General features: G+C 46.5%; 1 long non-coding RNA gene across 1 annotated transcript in view; it reads left to right on the plus strand.

The window, feature by feature from the left end:
• The window catches only part of LOC115085333, a 112,124-nt gene extending 95,013 nt beyond the window's left edge, over positions 1–17,111 (plus strand). The window contains exons 4-5 of the long non-coding RNA XR_003854807.1: positions 15,095–15,180; positions 17,078–17,111. This is a non-coding gene — a long non-coding RNA (uncharacterized LOC115085333). The remainder of the gene's footprint in view (positions 1–15,094; positions 15,181–17,077) is intronic.
• Positions 17,112–19,023: the final 1,912 nt, after the last annotated feature.

Raw genomic sequence — 19,023 nt, forward strand, 5'->3', positions numbered from 1 at the left:
GGTCTCCTGTGTGCGTTCTCAGTGGGTGCCCTCCAGAAGCCACTCTAAGCAGCCATGGATGCCTAGACCCCTGCCAGGTTCTCAGCTGAGCCCTGCTACGGGGTTTTGACTGGCGGGGAGGGAGCACAAGTCCAGTCGCCATACCCTCAGAGCCAGATTCACCTGTAGGAGGTTGCCGGTGCCTCTTTCTGAATCACTGGTTAGGGATCACATCGGATCAGTGGGTCTTATCCATTGTTCGCCGAGGGTATCATTTCAACTTTGTGAGTGTTCCTGGGGACGCTCCCCCATGCCCCTCTTGAGGTCAGTCTCCTCATCAGGAGATCCTGTTGTCCGAGCTCTCCATTCTCATTCATTCCAGGGCGGTCAAGCCAGTTCCTCTGCGGCAACAGGGGAACCATAATCCTCATAGCCTCCTATTGGCCACATCAGGTTTGGACCCCACTCATGCAGGTCCTCTCAGTCTAGAATCCATTCATTCTAGGCACCTCCCCAACCCTAGTCACAAAAGATCAGGGAAGGATGCGCCATCCAAACCTCAGGGCGTTATCGCTGATGACCTGGATGTTGAAAGGCTAGTCTTGCAGCCCCTATCTCTGTCTGATGATGTCTCCCAGGTTCTGGTTGGCTCCAGGAAGCCTTAGACTAGAAAGTCGATGTTAGGAATTGTGGACCCTTGAACCGAGGTGGGGTTGTTGCTACCTGAGGAGTTGGGCCCCACAGTCGGGAAACGAGACTGGCCGGGAACAGAGGCAAGCTGGAACTTCACTTGTTCCAACCCTCGTTCCATGCAGGTTGAGCCTTTGGGTGCCGGGTCCGGTAGGACTTAGGATCACCCCTGTGTGGCTGGTCCTGGAGAGGGTAGGCAAGTGCATGCAGAGAATGTCAGAGAGCTTAGGCACAGTTCGAGACAGGAGCACTCCAGGAGACGAGAGGAGAAAGTCTCAGGGAGTGAAAAACCACTGCAACTCTGAAGAGTGTAGAGCCGGACCACGTGGGAGTGGCCTCGAGATGAGGAGTTGCAGATGAAGAGGCATGACATGTAGTCCACTGGATAAAGGCTAGAGCGGGGAACCTGCCAAAGCAGGTGCCTGGAGGGTAGCAGTGTTGTAGTACAGCCTAGGGCACGGCAAGCTGATGACAGGACCCTCTGTAGTGGTAGCTTAGAGAGATGTCCCGAGGAGTGGGGCTCCGAGGCTCAGTCTGGAGGTGAACTGGGCTGAGCCTACTCCTGAAGAGAGAAGGCACTGAGGCAAAAGTCCTCAAGGAGGAGTACCATGGGGATTCCCAGGAGCTGCAGGTACTGTTGTTGGAGCTCAAAGGTAGAATGGTGCTGAGCCAGGACCCATAGAGCGGGAAATGCTGAGAGAGAGAGTCTAGTTAGGGTGTGCTGAGCCAAGACCCGCAGAGTGGGAGGTGCTGAGGAGTCCAGGTAAGGTTGCACTGATCCTGGCCCCGAGGAGCGGGAAGCACTGAGAGAGAGTCCAGTAAGGTTGTGCTGAGCCAGGGAGGAACCCGGAAGGAGAAACGCAGAGGTCCGATGACAGGAACAATCCGGTCCATGGAGAGAATATGGCACCAATAGGAACCACGGAACTCGTTGCCAAGTTGGTTAGTGGCAGCTAGAGGTGAAGCTTAAATACTCCGGGTCAATAATGTTATCTGCCGGGGACGCACCCGGAGTTCCTCCCATAAGCCCTTTAAATGAAGGGCAGATAGCGCGCAGTCACGTGCCTAGAGAGGCCCAGGATAGGGGCGCTAGTCGGCGGCCTCCCAGTCACCACATGGAGTGGAAAGAGCCGGGAGGAATGTGGCGGTGGTGACTGGCCATCACCGCGAGAGCACCAGACCTGGAGAGCTGGGCATGACATGACATGAGTTGATCCAAGAAAACAAAGAGGTAGGCGATCTATGATAGCCGTTAGGAGAACAAAAACACAATAGATGCCTCAGTCTTATTTCAGTATTTATTAGAACAGAGATGTGCTCAATAATTGCCCGACTCAGGCCGAGTTTCGCAGCTCGTTGGCCGCTGCCTCAGGGGCTTGAACACTTCAAATTCTAGGTGGAACTTCACACAATAAGTTTTCATCAGACGTACAGCAAATGTATGATCAATGTTTCGGGTGGTGTACCGCACTCAGTTTAACATTGATTCAATGTTAAACTGAGTGCGGTACACCACCCGAAACATTGATCATACATTTGCTGTACGTCTGATGAAAACTTATTGTGTGAAGTTCCACCTAGAATTTGAAGTGTTCAAGCCCCTGAGGCAGCGGCCAACGAGCCATGACATGAGTTGAGCCTGCCGCAGAAGGCCACGGCCGGTGGTTATAACAGTCGAACAGCCTGAAGTGGAAGAGGTTTACCGTCTGATGTGAGCAGCATCGGCTGGATCCATTTTCCTGCTCCACCCCAAAGCTCTTGGACTATCTGTGCACCTGGCAGAAGCTGGTTTAAAGACCAATTCAGTCAGAGTGCATCTCAGTACCCTTGTGACATATCATCACAGGGTGATTGGTACGCCCATCTCAATGCAACCTCTGGATGGTGGTTCATGCGTGGTCTGCTTCAGTTGAAACACCCTTTGCACCCTCCGCCTTTATCCTGGGATCTTAATTTAGTCTTGGCTCACCTCTTGAAAGACCCTTTTGAGCCTATGCGCACGTGTGGCCTGAAATATCTGACCTAGAAGGCCATCTTCTTGGTTGCGGTCACCTCGGCGCTTTGGGTCAGTGAAATTCAGGCGTTGGTGACGTACCCACCTTATACGAAGTTCTTTCATGATAGGGTGGTTCTCCGTACTCTCCATAAGTTCTTGCCTAAGGTGGTGTTAGACTTCCATCTGAAACAGTCTGTCGTCCTGCCGACCTTCTTCCCGAGACCACATTCGCATCCAGGTGAAAGGGCCTTGCATACTTTGCATTGTAAGAGAGCCGTGGCATTCTACCTGGAGAGAACAGTGAGCCACACACAGTCCGCACAACTCTTCATCTCATTTGATAAGAACAGAATGGGAGCTGCTGTGGCCAAGCACATTTTGTCTACCTGGCTAGCGGACTGCATCTCATTCTGCTATGTGTGAGCGAGATTGCAGCTTGAGGGCCATGTTAAGGCTCACTCCGCCCAGGCCATAGCAACTTTGGTGGCTAACTTGCGTGAAGTTCCTGTGGCGGAGATCTGTGGAGCTGCAACATGGAGTTCTTTCCATATGATCGCAGCTCACTATTGCTTGGACAGAGATGGCCATCAGGATAGTAGCTTTGGCCAGTCTGTCCTCTGAAACCTTTTTCGGGTCCAAACCCAACTCCTCTGGCAAGGGCCCTGTTTTTCGGGTTCAGGCTGTCTTCCTCTCCTCCCAACAGCACCCACGTAGTTGTGCCTGTTGGCACCTGTTCGGTGTCTGTTGTTCGATCCATTCAGAAGCAGCCTGCAGTTAGTTATTCACTCCTATGTGATGACTACCATCCTGCTTGTCCTAGGAAAAAGCAGAGTTCCTTACCTGTAATAGGTGTTCTCCTAGGACAACATGAAATTAGTACTCACGAAACCGGCATGCCACCCTGCGGAGTTGGGTTTCCTTTAAGTTTGTTATTTTATTTGTATAATTCTCTGTAACGAAACTGAAGGAGGACCCCACGTGGCCGCGCAGATAGTGGCATGCTGGGCATGCTCAGTGTGCCAGTCAAAGTTCTAGAAACTTTGACAGAAGTTTTCCATGCCAGGCTCCATCTGATGATGTCACCCACATGTGAGGACTAAGATCCTGCTGTCCTAGGAGAACACCTGTTACAGGTAAGCAACTCTGCTTTCTTTTGGAGGGGGAAGAGGGCTAGGATAGCTTACAGGACCCTAATGGCTCCCCGAATACATTGTGGACTGGGTGTCCCTAATTTTAGTTTATATTCTACAGCTGTGTCACTATTGGGTGACTGGTTGCTGAATTTGAACAACTTTTCTGATTTGCAAAAAGATGTAGGGTATTGCTTTCCCCTGACCTTTAAAGGAGATAATGCACAAGGAGTTGCAAATTTTACCTTTCCGCCTGAAATTATCGATGCTAATTCTCCCAGTGAATTTAGGATGGAAACATATGAGAGAGTGTTTACATCTTCCTGTAGCGGTTTCTCCTTATCTTCCTTGTCATAGTTATTTTCATAATAGAGGCATTATTCTACAAAGTTCTCACATTCAATCAGGTAATGAATGGTTGTTAAAAGATGTTACTTGTGCAGAAACTTTTCAGTTTTACTTTCGGCCATCTGATTTCCTGCTCTGTCCACAAATGGAGCACTTTTACAAACAAGTTACACAGAATGTTTTTTGTTCTCTTTCCTCACCAGTTTTCGCAGCTTTGCTAAAGCTGTTTAACTGTCCTAAAGGGCTACTTTCCAATTTATATACGTTTTTACACCTTCAACATGATTATTCAGTGGTTTGTTGTTTAATACAATCCTGGCAATCAGATTTGGTTATAGTGATGGAGGGAAAGCATTTTCAGGGGGAAATAACACAAATGTTTCAAATGCTAATCAATGTCAATTTAAGAGATTTACAATTTCGGATTCTTCTCAGAACTTTGATTTCTCCACTTCAAGCGTTCTATCCCTTCACTGACATCAATGGTCTGGTACCTACCAGCCCACCTGTACATATATAGTGTTACGGCTGTGGCTGCTGTGCAACCGCCTCACCACCAGGGGTCCCTCTAGTGCTGGCTCTCCTGACAGGCCCAGTCCATCTCCTATGTCCACTCTATGCTCTGGGTGTGCCCTTATAACCCTGCCTGACAGTTGCCTCGGGGCTTCGGCATCGAGCTCACCTGGGCTCCCTGCTCTAGCCTGCCTTGCGTGGCCTTCGGGCCTTTCCTTGCCTTGCGCGGCCTTCGGGCCTGGCCTTGCCTTGCCTTGCCTTGCGTGGCCTTCGGGCCTTTCCTTGCCTTGCCTTGCCTTGCGTGGCCTTCGGGCCTTTCCTTGCCTTGCCTTGCCTTGCGTGGCCTTCGGGCCTTTCCTTGCCTTGCCTTGCGCGGCCTTTGGGCCTTCTTCCTTGCTTTCCATACCTGGCCTACGGGCCTTCTGTGTGTGTGTGGCCTACGGGCCTTCTGACCTGCCTTGCCCCGCTTATGGTGTGTGGCCTACGGGCCTTCTGTGTGTGTGTGGCCTACGGGCCTTCTGACCTGCCTTGCCCCGCTTATGGTGTGTGGCCTACGGGCCTTCTGTGTGTGTGTGGCCTACGGGCCTTCTGACCTGCCTTGCCCCGCTTATGGTGTGTGGCCTACGGGCCTTCTGTGTGTGTGTGGCCTACGGGCCTTCTGACCTGCCTTGCCCCGCTTATGGTGTGTGGCCTACGGGCCTTCTGTGTGTGTGTGGCCTACGGGCCTTCTGACCTGCCTTGCCCCGCTTATGGTGTGTGGCCTACGGGCCTTCTGTGTGTGTGTGTGACCTACGGGCCTTCTGACCTGCCTTGCCCCGCTATTGGTGTGTGGCCTACGGGCCTTCTGTGTGTGTGTGTGGCCTACGGGCCTTCTGACCTGCCTTGCCCTGCTTACTGTCCCCTGACCCAGCCTGGACCCAGACACTGCTGACTGCCGCCTGCCCTGACCCAGCCTGTACTTAGACACTGCTACTTGCCTGCCTGCCCTGACCCAGCCTGTACTTAGACACTGCTACTTGCCGCCTGCCCTGACCCAGCCTGTACTTAGACACTGCTACTTGCCGCCTGCCCTGACCCAGCCTGAACCCAGCCTCTGATACTTGCTGCCTGCCCTGACCCAGCCTGGAACCTGACACTGTTTCTAGCTTCCTGTCTCTCTCCACCTGGAGCCACCCTGCTGGGTGGTGTTCACGACTCCTGACCGGAGCCCAAGCGTAACATATAGTCTATTGTTAATTTATATTTTTTTTAAATATCCACCTGTTCATATATTGTTTATTGTTAATTTATATTTCAAATGTTCCTATAAAATCTCTCTTTCCCTATCCTTCCTACTGCTGTCCTCTCTCCTCCTTCATTGCTGCTCCCCTTTCCCTGTTTATTGTATTTCACTCTCTTGTTAATTTGTTACAGTGTAAACCGGCATGATGTTCCGACGAATGTCGGTATATAAAAATCAACAAATAAATAAATACATAAGCGTTCCTGATGGGTAATTCTACATCATCTCAATGTCCTAAATGTTCTATCAGGGATGCAAACATGTTTCATTGAATTTGGTCATGTTGCAAGATCTTTCGTTTTTGGGAAACTATATCACATGCTTTATTTCTCATGGTGAAGATACAGGTTTGTTCAGCACTAGCCTTTGCTCTACTGAATTATAGACCTCCTGGTCAATTTTGGGGTCATGTGTCCATCCAATTCTAATTAAAGCATGTTGCATTGCTAAGCGATGTATCACCTGTCGGTTGGAGGCTGCTCCTCCTACCTTGGGAATGTGGAAAGCACCTATGTTAAATCTTTTCATCATGGAGTATATGCATCACCAGTCCAGAACTACTAAGAAGCTCATACTTTTTCGGAAGATTTGGGGACCTTTCTAGAAAACGCTCTCCCAGGACGTTAAATCTTTGTATCCCTTGAGGAATCCTCAGTCTCCGTAAAATTAACTGATTACACTGCAGCTGGTTCTTAGTCTCTTGGTTTATTACTTGATTCTAAATATCACAATGCACACTATGTCATTCAATATTTTATTGTCCTGATCAGAAGGGAGGGAGGGGTGGGATTTACAGTCCATACAGTATGGAGGAAAATGATGTTCTTACAGTGGATCATCCTGTTTAATGTAATTTTCTTTTTCAAAAAAAAGGTTTAAAAAAATCATGAAATACATAAATACTCTCATAAAAGTCCTTTTAAGATTTATATAGGCTTGTAACTTAGAAAATCCTAATTATGGGAGTAGTGCAAGCAATAATCAAGTGCCCAGGTTAGTGCCCAGGTTAGTACAACTAACAGAGGGGGTCATTTATCAAAATGTGATAAGGCGTTTTCGCATGAGTTAAGGGCTTATCGCATGCGAAAAGCCCCATTAACGCATGCAAAAACGTGTTTAACGCATGTGATAGCACCATATCGTATGGTGCCATGCAAATTCAGAAAATAGGAGGAGTTAGGGGTAGAGAGTGGGCTGGGTTAGCCTGTCTGTGAAGAGCTATTGCACAGCCATAATGCCGATTTTAACAAAACCTCTTTGAATTGCGTTAGGCTGTGTGATAGGTGCCGTGACTGTGTGGTAAGGTTTCATCGCCTTTTGTGATGTCTCCTGTAAGGCCTATTTGAGGTGACTTGAAGGAGAGAGAGAGAGCGAGAGAGAGAGCGAGCCTGGCCATAATGTCATCCCCATAGGTAGGTATTTGTATCCCTATGGTAGGCCCACCTAGTAACTCGAGATGGGGTTTAGGTATGAGTGTAGGGGGTTAGGGGCCACTCTGACATTCTATGTGACACATACGAACAGAACAGTGGTCTCTTGTCAAGATTTGATGACCTTCAGAGTGAGGAAACTCACTCCAAGATGAGATTTGTGCAGTGTTCTCTCAACCTAGCTTGATGGACTCTCTACCTGGGTAACATCAAGCTAGGTGGAGAGAACATCGCCCAAATCTCTTCTTGGAGTGAGTTTCCTCACTCCGAGGGTCATCAAATGTTCACAAGAGACCACTGTTCTGTTCGTACGTGTCACATAGAATGTCAAAGTGGCCCCTAACCCCCTACACTCATACCTAAACCCCACCTCGAGTTACTAGGTGGGCCTACCATAGGGATACAAATACCTACCTATGGGGATGACATTATGACCAGTCTCTCTCTCTCTCTCTCTCTCTCTCTCTCTCTCTCTCTCTCTCTCTCTCTCTCTCTCTCTCTCTCTCTCTCTCTCCCCAGTGGTCATAAGCAGGAAATACAACAGGTCTGACAACTATCACAAATTCAGATAATGTAATACAGGCCAGAGTTTGCACCAGTTATCAAAGCAGAAATATGTTAGTAGTTTTACTTTAATTGTTGCCTCATAAAAATGACCTATAGAGGTCGGCACCTGCTTTCTATGTGGGTTATTTTTCACCACAAGAAAATGTGAACAGTTTTGTAAAATCAAAACTACACATGTTGTTCCATTTTCTACTCTCCTCCAGTCCCTGAGAATACTAGGGATGTGAATCGTTTTAGGACGATTAAAATTATCGTCCGATAATTTTAATATCGTCTTAAACCGTTATGGAACACAATACAATACAGATTCTAACGATTTATCGTTATAAATCGTTAGAATCGTGAGCCAGCACACTAAAACCCCCTAAAACCCACCCCCGACCCTTTAAATTAAATCCCCCACCCTCCCGAACCCCCCCCAAATAACTTAAATAACCTGCGGGTCCAGCGGCGGTCCGGAACGGCAGCGGTCCGGAACGGGCTCCTGCTCCTGCATCTTGTCGTCTTCGGCCGGCACCATTTTCCAAAATGGCGCCGAAAAATGGCGGCGGCCATAGACGAAAAAGATTGGACGGCAGGAGGTCCTTCCGGACTCCCGCTGGACTTTTGGCAAGTCTCGTGGGGGTCAGGAGGCCCCCCACAAGCTGGCCAAAAGTTCCTGGAGGTCCAGCGGGGGTCAGGGAGCGATTTCCCGCCGCGAATCGTTTTCGTACGGAAAATGGCGCCGGCCATACGCGTATGGCCGGCGCCATTTTCCGTATGGAAAATGGCGCCGGCAGGAGATCGACTGCAGGAGGTCGTTCAGCGAGGGTTCCGGCGCCTCGCTGAACGACCTCCTGCAGTCGATCTCCTGCCGGCGCCATTTTCCGTACGAAAACGATTCGCGGCGGGAAATCGCTCCCTGACCCCCGCTGGACCTCCAGGAACTTTTGGCCAGCTTGTGGGGGGCCTCCTGACCCCCACGAGACTTGCCAAAAGTCCAGCGGGGGTCCGGAAGGACCTCCTGCCGTCCAATCTTTTTCGTCTATGGCCGCCGCCATTTTCGGCGCCATTTTGGAAAATGGCGCCGGCCGAAGACGACAAGATGCAGGAGCAGGAGCCCGTTCCGGACCGCTGCCGTTCCGGACCGCCGCTGGACCCGCAGGTTATTTAAGTTATTTGGGGGGGGGGTTCGGGAGGGTGGGGGATTTAATTTAAAGGGTCGGGGGTGGGTTTTAGGGGGTTTTAATGTGCCGGTTTTTCGATTTTTCGATTTTTTAACGATTTTTCACGATTTTTCACGATATTTTACCCCCCCAAACGGCAACAATACGATTCCCTCCCCCTCCCAGCCGAAATCGATCGTTAAGACGATCGAGGACACGATTCACATCCCTAGAGAATACCTCTGCAATATATGAATAAAAGCAGTGGCATAGCCAGAAATTAATTTTTGGGTGGGCCCAAGGTTAACATGGGTGGGCAGCTGATATACAAGCTAGGCCCTACTAGTTGTACTCTTATCAATAAATAATGCCTTAGAGTGCACCTGACAATGGGATTCTGAGTACTTTCATCATGAATGAAACCTTACAATATTTTAATTCTATTATTTCGAGCACTTACCAGCATTAAAAATACCTTATTAATCGAGTATACCGGGGTACAAATTAAAATCCAATGACAGAGAGGAGTGTTGTGCTTCGCGGCCGTGGCGCCCCACGACCGTGTCCCCCTACCTGACTCACAGCGCCATGAGAGTCCCGGGGGAGGGCTCCGACTCGGGCCCATGCTGCCCGTTGCAGGGGAAGACGTCCTGCTTCCCCCAGCGGCGTCTCTCCTCCACCGGGGATATTCAAGATGGCCGCCGCCATGGGATCCAAGATGGCCGCCGTCAACTCATTTGCATTTAAAAGGACCTGGTCCCTTTAACTAGACTCACCTGCATCCAATGATCCAGAGCAGAGGAAGTATATAGGGAGGCTTCCTCTGCTCATTCCTTGACTTGGCAACGTCTCTTGTGAGTGTTGTTCGAGTCTGCTTGCCTCGGTGAGTTCATAAGAACATAAGAACATAAGAAATTGCCATGCTGGGTCAGACCAAGGATCCATCAAGCCCAGCATCCTGTTTCCAACAGAGGCCAAAAACCAGGCCACAAGAACCTGGCAATTACCCAAACACTAAGAAGAACCCATGCTACTGATGCAATTAATAGCAGTTCCTGCTGCTTGCTCCTGTTACGTCTTGGTGATTCTCTGGTTCCTGACTTCGGATTGGCTTACGGTGATTCTCTGGGTCCTGACTTCGGATTGGCAAGCGGCGATTCTCTGGTGCACGACTTCGGACTGGTGAGCGATGACCCTCTGGCACTCGACCTAGGACTCCTTCAAGACTCCGTCTCCAAGGGCCCACCTAAGTCCCAGCGGTCCGGGTCCCTACGGGCTCCTCCTGGGGGGACCGCGGGCTTCCAGGGTGAAGCTCTAGTTGGCCTTTGCACCATTTCTCTGACCTCCCTAGGTCCACCTAAGTCCCAGCGGTCGGGTCCCTACGGGCTCCTCCCGGGGGGACCGCAGACCACCAGTGGTGAAGACTCAGTGCCTCATCTCATCTCTTCACCGCCTCCGTATTCGTCTCAGCCTCCAGTGCCAAGGGTCAGCTGGTCCCGCCTCCTGTTCTGCCTCGCCACCCGACAAGAGACCCTACGGACCCTCCGAAAGGTATACCATCCTCTTGTCGGCCAAGGGTCCACAAGCCTGAGCATAACAGAGGAGCACCCAGGAGGAGGTGTGGCGCTTTATGTCCGGGATGGCATAGAGTCCAACAGGATAAACATCCTGCATGAGACTAAATACAAAATTGAATCTTTATGGGTAGAAATCCCTTATATGTCGGGGAAGACTATAGTGATAGGAGTATACTACCGTCCACCTGGTCAAGATGGTGAGACGGACAGTGAAATGCTAAGAGAAATTAGGGAAGCTAACCTAATTGGTAGTGCAGTAATAATGGGAGACTTCCATTACCCCAATATTGACTGGGTAAATGTATCATCGGGACACGCTAGAGAGATAACGTTCCTGGATGGAATAAATGATAGCTTCATGGAGCAATTGGTTCAGGAACTGACGAGAGAGGGAGCAATTTTAGATCTAATTCTCAGTGGCGCACAGGACTTGGTGAGAGAGGTAACTGTGGTGGGGCCGCTTGGCAATAGTGATCATAATATGATCAAATTTGATTTAATGACTGGAAGAGGAACAGTGTGCAAATCCAAGGCTCTTCTGCTAAACTTTCAAAAGGGAAGCTTTGATAAAATGAGAAAAATTGTTAGAAAAAAACTGAAAGGAGCAGCTATAAAAGAAAAAATGTCCAAGAGGCGTGGTCATTGTTAAAAAATACCATTCTAGAAGCACAGTCCAGATGTATTCCACACATTAAGAAAGGTGGAAAGAAGGCAAAACTATTACCGGCATGGTTAAAAGGGGAGGTGAAAGAAGCTATTTTAGCCAAAAGATCTTCATTCAAAAATTGGAAGAAGGATCCAACAGAAGAAAATAGGATAAAGCATAAACGTTGGCAAGTTAAATGTAAGACATTGATAAGACAGGCTAAGAGAGAATTTGAAAAGAAGTTGGCTGTAGAGGCAAAAACTCACAGTAAAATTTTTTAAATATATCCGAAGCAGAAAGCCTGTGAGGGAGTCAGTTGGACCACTAGATGATCGAGGGGTTAAAGGGGCACTTAGAGAAGATAGGCCATCTGGGAAAGATTAAATGATTTCTTTGCTTCGGTGTTTACTGAAGAGGATGTTGGGGAGGTACCTGTAATGGAGAAGGTTTTCATGGGTAATGATTCAGATGGACTGAATCAAATCACGGTGAACCTAGAAGATGTGGTAGACCTGATTGACAAACTGAAGAGTAGTAAATCACCTGGACCGGATGGTATACACCCCAGAGTTCTGAAGGAACTAAAAAATAAAATTTCAGACCTATTAGTAAAAATTTGTAACCTATCATTAAAATCATCCATTGTACCTGAAGACTGGAGGATAGCAAATATAACCCCAATATTTTAAAAGGGCTCCAGGGGCGATCCGGGAATCTACAGACCGGTTAGCCTGACTTCAGTGCCAGGAAAAATAGTGGAAAGAGTTCTAAACATCAAAATCACAGAACATATAGAAAGACATGGTTTAATGGAAGAAAGTCAGCATGGCTTTACCCAAGGCAAGTCTTGCCTCACAAATCTGCTTCACTTGTTTGAAGGAGTTAATAAACATGTGGATAAAGGTGAACCGGCAGATGTAGTATACTTGGATTTTCAGAAGGCATTTGACAAAGTTCCTCATGAGAGGCTTCTAGGAAAATTAAAAACTCATGGGATAGGTGGCGATGTCCTTTCGTGGATTACAAACTGGCTAAAAGAGAAGAAACAGAGAGTAGGATTAAATGGACAATTTTCTCAGTGGTAAATTGCAGGAAGACCTTGTGAGACTGGAAAATTGGGCATCCAAATGGCAGATGAAATTTAATGTGGATAAGTGCAAGGTGATGCATATAGGGAAAAATAACCCATGCTATAATTACACAATGTTGGGTTCCATATTAGGTGCTACAACCCAAGAAAGAGATCTAGGCGTCATAGTGGATAACACATTGAAATCGTCTGTTCAGTGTGCTGCGGCAATCAAAAAAGCAAACAGAATGTTGGGAATTATTAGATAGGGAATGGTGAATAAAACGGAAATTATCATAATGCCTCTGTATCGCTCCATGGTGAGACCGCACCTTAAATACTGTGTTCAATTCTGGTCGCCACATCTCAAAAAAGATATAATTGCGATGGAGAACGTACAGAGAAGGGCTACCAAAATGATAAGGGGAATGGAACAGCTCCCCTATGAGGAAAGACTAAAGAGGTTAGGACTTTTCAGCTTGGAGAAGAGACGGCTAAGGGAGGATATGATAGAGATGTTTAAAATCATGAGAGGTCTAGAACGGGTAGATGTGAATCGGTTATTTACTCTTTCGGATAATAGAAAGACTAGGGGGCACTCCATGAAGTTTGCATGGGGCACATTTAAAACTAATCGGAGAAAGTTCTTTTTTACTCAACGCACAATTAAACTCTGGAATTTGTTGCCAGAGGATGTGGTTATTGCAGTTAGTATAGCGGTGTTTAAAAAAGGATTGGATAAGTTCTTGGAGGAGAAGTCCATTACCTGCTATTAAGTTCACTTAGAGAATAGCCACTGCCATTAGCAATGGTAACATGGAATAGACTTAGTTTTTGGGTACTTGCCAGGTTCCTATGGCCTGGATTGGCCACTGTTGGAGACAGGATGCTGGGCTTGATGGACTCTTGATCTGACCCAGTATGGCATTTTCTTATGTTCTTATATAAAAAGTAAGCAAATACTTATCAGAAACATCAGATCAAATTACGTAATAAAACAAATATCAATGAATTATTTTATGAATCCTCTTTCCAAAAATGCAGAGAATATCATAACTATAATAAAACAGCAATAATCATAATAATCATCATAAGAACTTAAGATTTGCAACAAATGTAGAACAGAACTAGGATATGCAAAAAACATATATTCAAATTCTGGTGCCACCTCAGTGACAGCAAAACAAACTCCCTCCAATTCCAAATACTTTGTGAAGTATGACAAATCCTTACAAACCCCCCCCCCCAAAAAAAACCAATGCCTAGAACCTTGCCATACCATAACAGCAGTAGCTCTCAGGACTCAAACAGCAGCAACCTTATCTACAAAAAGGCAGCAAAGGCAAGCATTACATCAAGCCCTAGAACACTAATACACTACTTAATGGGTAACAAAACAAGCCAAATTGCTACAAATCCCTACAGAGAAACTACATGCTACCCAAAATACTGTACCTCTGTTACACTTCCACAACACAGACAGACCCTTACTCAATACAGAATAAGGGACTACAAATTAGAAACAAACATGCAAACAAAACTGAAATGGAAACCAGATTCTGTGAACACTGGAATATTGAAGAATCAGCAAAAAACAAATATGAATGAGTAGATGTGAATCAGTTATTTACACTTTCGAATAATGGAAGGACTAGGGGGCATTCCATGAAGTTAGCAAGTAGCACATTTAAGACTAATCGGAGACAATTCTTTTTCACTCAACACACAATAAAGTTCTGGAATTTGTTGTCAGAAGATGTGGTTAGTGCAGTTAGTGTAGCTGGGTTCAAAAAAGGTTTGGATAAGTTCTTGAAGGAGAAGTCCAACATCGGTCCAAGTACAGATCCCTGGGGCACTCCACTGTTTACCTTTTCCCCTGTGAAAACAGGCCAAATAATCCTACTCTGTTTCCTGTCTTTTAACCAATTTGTATCCACAAATGGACATCTTCTCCTATCCCATGATTTTAGTTTTCTTAGAAGCCTCTCAGGTGGGACTTTGTCAAATGCCTTCTGAAAATTCAAATATACCACATCTACTAGTTCACCTTTATCCACATGTTTATTTACCCCTTCAAAAAAGTGTAGCAGATTTGTGAAGACTTCCCTTGGGTAAATCCATGCTGGCTGTGACTCATTAAATCATGTCTATCTATATGTTCTGTGATTTTATTCTTTATAATAATTTCTGCAATTTTCCCAGCACTGAAGTCAGGATCATGGTCTAGAATAGATAAATGAAAGCATTATTTTGCTTTTATTAATGAGACTACTTCTCTGGATGTTTTTATTTTATTTTAGTAGTTATGTTAATTTGATATTTACTGTTGTATGTCACCTTGAATTTTCTGGAAATAATAATAGGGGTTTAGATTTTCAGTTTGCTGTTCAGAAGTAGACCCATCCCTTTTTTGGGGGTGGAAGGGTCATATCCAGGGTCATGCCCTGACTCTGGGTGGATTGAGGAGAGAGTGGTAGTCCGACAACTACAATATAAGTGTGGGCTGAACCACCCACTAGCCTCTTCTTTCGGCAGCTTTTCCTGCCATCCCACCCATATGTGCATAGCTTATAGGTGGGGTAGGAGAACTCTGAACTGCCACAGCATAGTTCAGTGGCAGGGCAACCACATCCAAAGGTTCACAGCAAGTATTGTGTTCATATGGTAGTTGGACAGGAAATACAAAGTAACCAGTCTTCCTGTCTTTTTGTTTCATGGATAGAGAGAACTGAGATGAGCTGCCTGTCAAGACTTCAGCTTTGATGGCAAGGGCCTGCTCACCACCCAAAAGAATTATGTTGCATATTTGTAAGTGACTCCTGCTCTTTTACAGACCAGACATGTTTCGCCTTCTAACAGGCTTCTTCAGGAGAGACTGTTTCAATTCACTACTGGACCCATATCTTTCAAACAATCTTTCCAAGTATCCCCATGTATTTATATTCTACAAAAAAATTTTTTTTAAATAAGAAACATTTTCATAATCCTTCAACAACTTTTTTATAAAAAACTTTTAGTAATTATATATGTGCCAATATCCCATAAGCACATATATAAAAAACATACCTCAAATCCCAACTTTTATTTCTCACACAATTCCACCAAATGAGTGTCCAATTCTCACTTAGCTTTTCTTGCTTCTGATTGTTTCCTCTAAAAAAGACAAACACAATCCATATTCCCCAAAAAAGCAACAAAAGGGACCACATGAGAAACTGAAAGAAGCAAATGACTCACCCTCCAACAAGCTCACTTCCAACTGATGCGTCAAGGGACAAATAAACTCACCTCTTTGGACAATCCGACTCATTTCTTAGCCCGTTCCTCCCCCACTGGGGAAGGGGGGAGGGAGTAGGGACTGCCAGACAGTTATACACAGGAGGAAGAAAGGGTAGAAGAGTCGCCGAGCCAGTCCGTCCACCGTTGGGGAAGGGGGGGAGGGAGTTGGGATGGCTGGAGCAGAGCAAATGCAGTAGAAAGCGGCTGTCAAGAGATCACTAGCAGCTGCAGCCTGCAGCAGCCAAAGCGCAAAGAGCTGAACAGAGAACAGCTCGCCCTCCTCCCCCGCCCCCTGAGTCCAGCAGATAAGGAGAAGCCAAGTAAATATCCCACAACTGCGGAGGGAGGCAGTGCTATCAACCCGCCCGTGGGTCTCAGCCGCCATGGGAAGAGTTTACATGGGTATCGCTCCACCCCCACTCCCAGCAAAGCACCATGACAAAACTGAAAGCCAGAGCCCTGCTCCCTCCTCCCTCTCAAGCCCCCGATTGGATTTCTTAAAGGCACAGGTCTCCCAGAAAGAGCAAAGTAAGCTAGGCAAGGTGTCCCAAATCTGTTGCAGTGCCTGCCGCCTGCCCTTTGCGAGGGGGGGGGGGGAACGGAGTGTTTTCCTCACTCTCCCAGACACAACTGGCATGGGAACTTTGCAAGCTCTTGTGAGTGCAGAGCAAAGACTTAGGTGGGGAGGGGACAAAATTCCCGCCTGTTTTAACTGTGTGAGAGAGAAGTGTGGTAATGTGCACTGAGGGTGAGTGTGAGTGCCAGAGAGAGAGGGAGACTATGTGAGGGATTGTGTATGTGTGTGAGAGGGATTGGGCATGCATGTGTGAGGGACAGAGAGAGAGTGTATGTGCAAGAGAGAGAGGAAGCCTATGTAGGGGGCTGTATGAGAGAGAGATTCTCTACCCCCCCCCCCAGCTCTCCACTTATAGGTTACAGTGGAAGGGGTTCAGTGTAGAGGGGAATGGGAGAACAAAGGAGTTGGGGATTGTAAGGATAGAGTGAAAGGGGTCTGAGCCTGTCCCTCCGCCACCAGGGAAGGGGGGAGGGAGTTGGGATGGCAGGACCATTACACCTCGCGAGATCCCCCTCGGCCACCTCTGCAGCTCCTACCACCGCCGCCACCTCTGGCCCTTCGTGGGGGGGGGGGGGGGAGGAGCGGAGCAGAGCAAAGACGTAGGAGGAGAGGGGACAAAAATCTCACCTGTTTTAACGGGCTTAACGGCTTGGACTAAATATTTTACGATTCCATTTCAATGTTTCCGATTGCATTGTTAAATTGAATTTTCAAAGATTTCAATTTATTGTCATTTTGATTTAATTATTTCATGTGACATTGCGTTGGAATTGAGCTGTGTCATTTACCATACCGTTCATTTACTGAGTATAGTTTGTTTTTTCTTTTTTCATTCTTTTTCATTTCTAGAATTATTTACATCTAGACACGGATTGCTTCTCACATGGACAATTATATGTTACGTGTTCTAGAGTCAGCAAACCAGACAATCTCTACATCTGCACAGACAATGGAACAACAAAAAATATTGTATACCCACAAGTAGTGTGAAATTAAACATATTCGAAACGTGCGCTTTCTCTTTTCTTTCTTTTCCATTTAACCAGACTGAGCCACAGCAACGCGTGGCCGGGTACAGCTAGTACATTGAATAAATATCTTTTTTGAGCAGCCTTCTGATACAGAGCTGTCTTTCACAAGTTCAGATTAAAAGGGAGGGGTGCTCAGGTTGGGGGAGAGGGTGGGACAATAAACGGGCTGGGGGAGAGTAGGCGAGCAGCATCTGCACACAGCTGAGTTTGTATCAGAAGCTCATTCATTTCATTTGGTCATTCATGTCATTTGTTTCCATTAAAGACAACTGGGGAAATAATGTGTCATCTTTTTGACTTTAACTTTGGTGATTTATCAGCAGCAAAGGCAACAGCACCCAAGACATCAAGAGCAACATGAACACCCCAGAGAACGACAAGAAGGGCACCAGCAGTGGCATGAACATCCCAAGGCATAGAGAGACAGGCATTACAGAAAGCACAGTGACATGAAGACTCCAAGGCATAGCCTGAGGAGTATGTCAGCAGGCACAGTGGAATCAGCACCTCAAGGGTTATGGAAGCAAGCACAGTGGCATGAACACCTTCAAACACAGAGTGAAGAGTATGGCAAGAAGCACAATTGCATCAACAATCCAAGGCATAGAGTGAGAGGTATGGCAGGAAGAAGAGTTGCATGAAATTCCCAAGGCTTAGAATGAGGGGTAGGGCAGCAAGCACAGTGGCATCAACACCATGGCATGCTTTCTGACTAAGAACTTAGTGCAAGAGTCACACACAGAAGAATTAATACCGTCTCATAGTGTCTTTGAATATTTTACTCAGAGAAAGTAAGGCGGCTCCATCTCAGCCAATCATTGGCCACTCTACACCAAGAGAAAATCAGTCTCTGTCTCTGTATATTTCTTACAGGCACTGACATGCTGTCTGTTTGCTGTAGAAGAGAAGTACAGACTTACTCTGTTGATATACAGTTACACTCTAACCTTCTGATGGAGATTACAGTTTTTCCTGCTATTTGCAGCACAGCCAGGACACAGTGACAATGAATGTAAGAGCACGCTTTGCTTTCTTCTCTAAATCTAAAGCGTTTAAAAACATATTTTCTTTAATTCTGGAGCTTTAAAGCAAGGTGCTTCAAAATCTCTTCCATCTCCCTTTAAGATCCAATAAAGGAATGACTGAGAACAAAATGGTTACTGGCTACTCAAAGCATTCTTAGTTTCACTTTCACCTAAAAAAATGATGAAGTCAGTCCGTGTAGTTGCCAGCTGGGATAGGCTGGTTGAAAAAGTGCTGAAACATGATTAGTCCTGCTCCTTTCTTGTTCTATCCCCAACCATCTCCACTCTGACATTGTATCCACTCTAGACTTTCATAAGTCTGAACCAAATGAGCCATAAAGGATTCAGATTTTTTGGGGACTGCACCCAATTGATTCTGATAACCCGAATTGAACCAAAAATTGACTCATTCAGATCAAACTTCACATTTAGATCATCTGCTTGCAATCCCTAAAAAATAGTAATGTGCCTTGTGCTGGGTGAAGACAAGTTGATCAAAATCTGGCTGACCAGTCCTCACCAACCATTTTCCTCTTACCTACCCACCAGAATTCAAAATTAATTATAGGGCCTACAGTCCCCTGATTCCTCCTTCCCTCCCACCCAGGAGTTTGATGATGTCTTAAAAGGAAAGTAGGGAAAGTATAAGTTTTCCTACTAAGATATAGTTTACTGTGGTTTTTAAGGGATTTGCAACTGCAGGTCAGGCAGCATTTCAGGGGAGGAAGGATTGATAGTT

This window comes from Rhinatrema bivittatum, chromosome 2 (assembly GCF_901001135.1).
Source record: "Rhinatrema bivittatum chromosome 2, aRhiBiv1.1, whole genome shotgun sequence".
Taxonomy (NCBI): Eukaryota; Metazoa; Chordata; class Amphibia; order Gymnophiona; family Rhinatrematidae; genus Rhinatrema; species Rhinatrema bivittatum.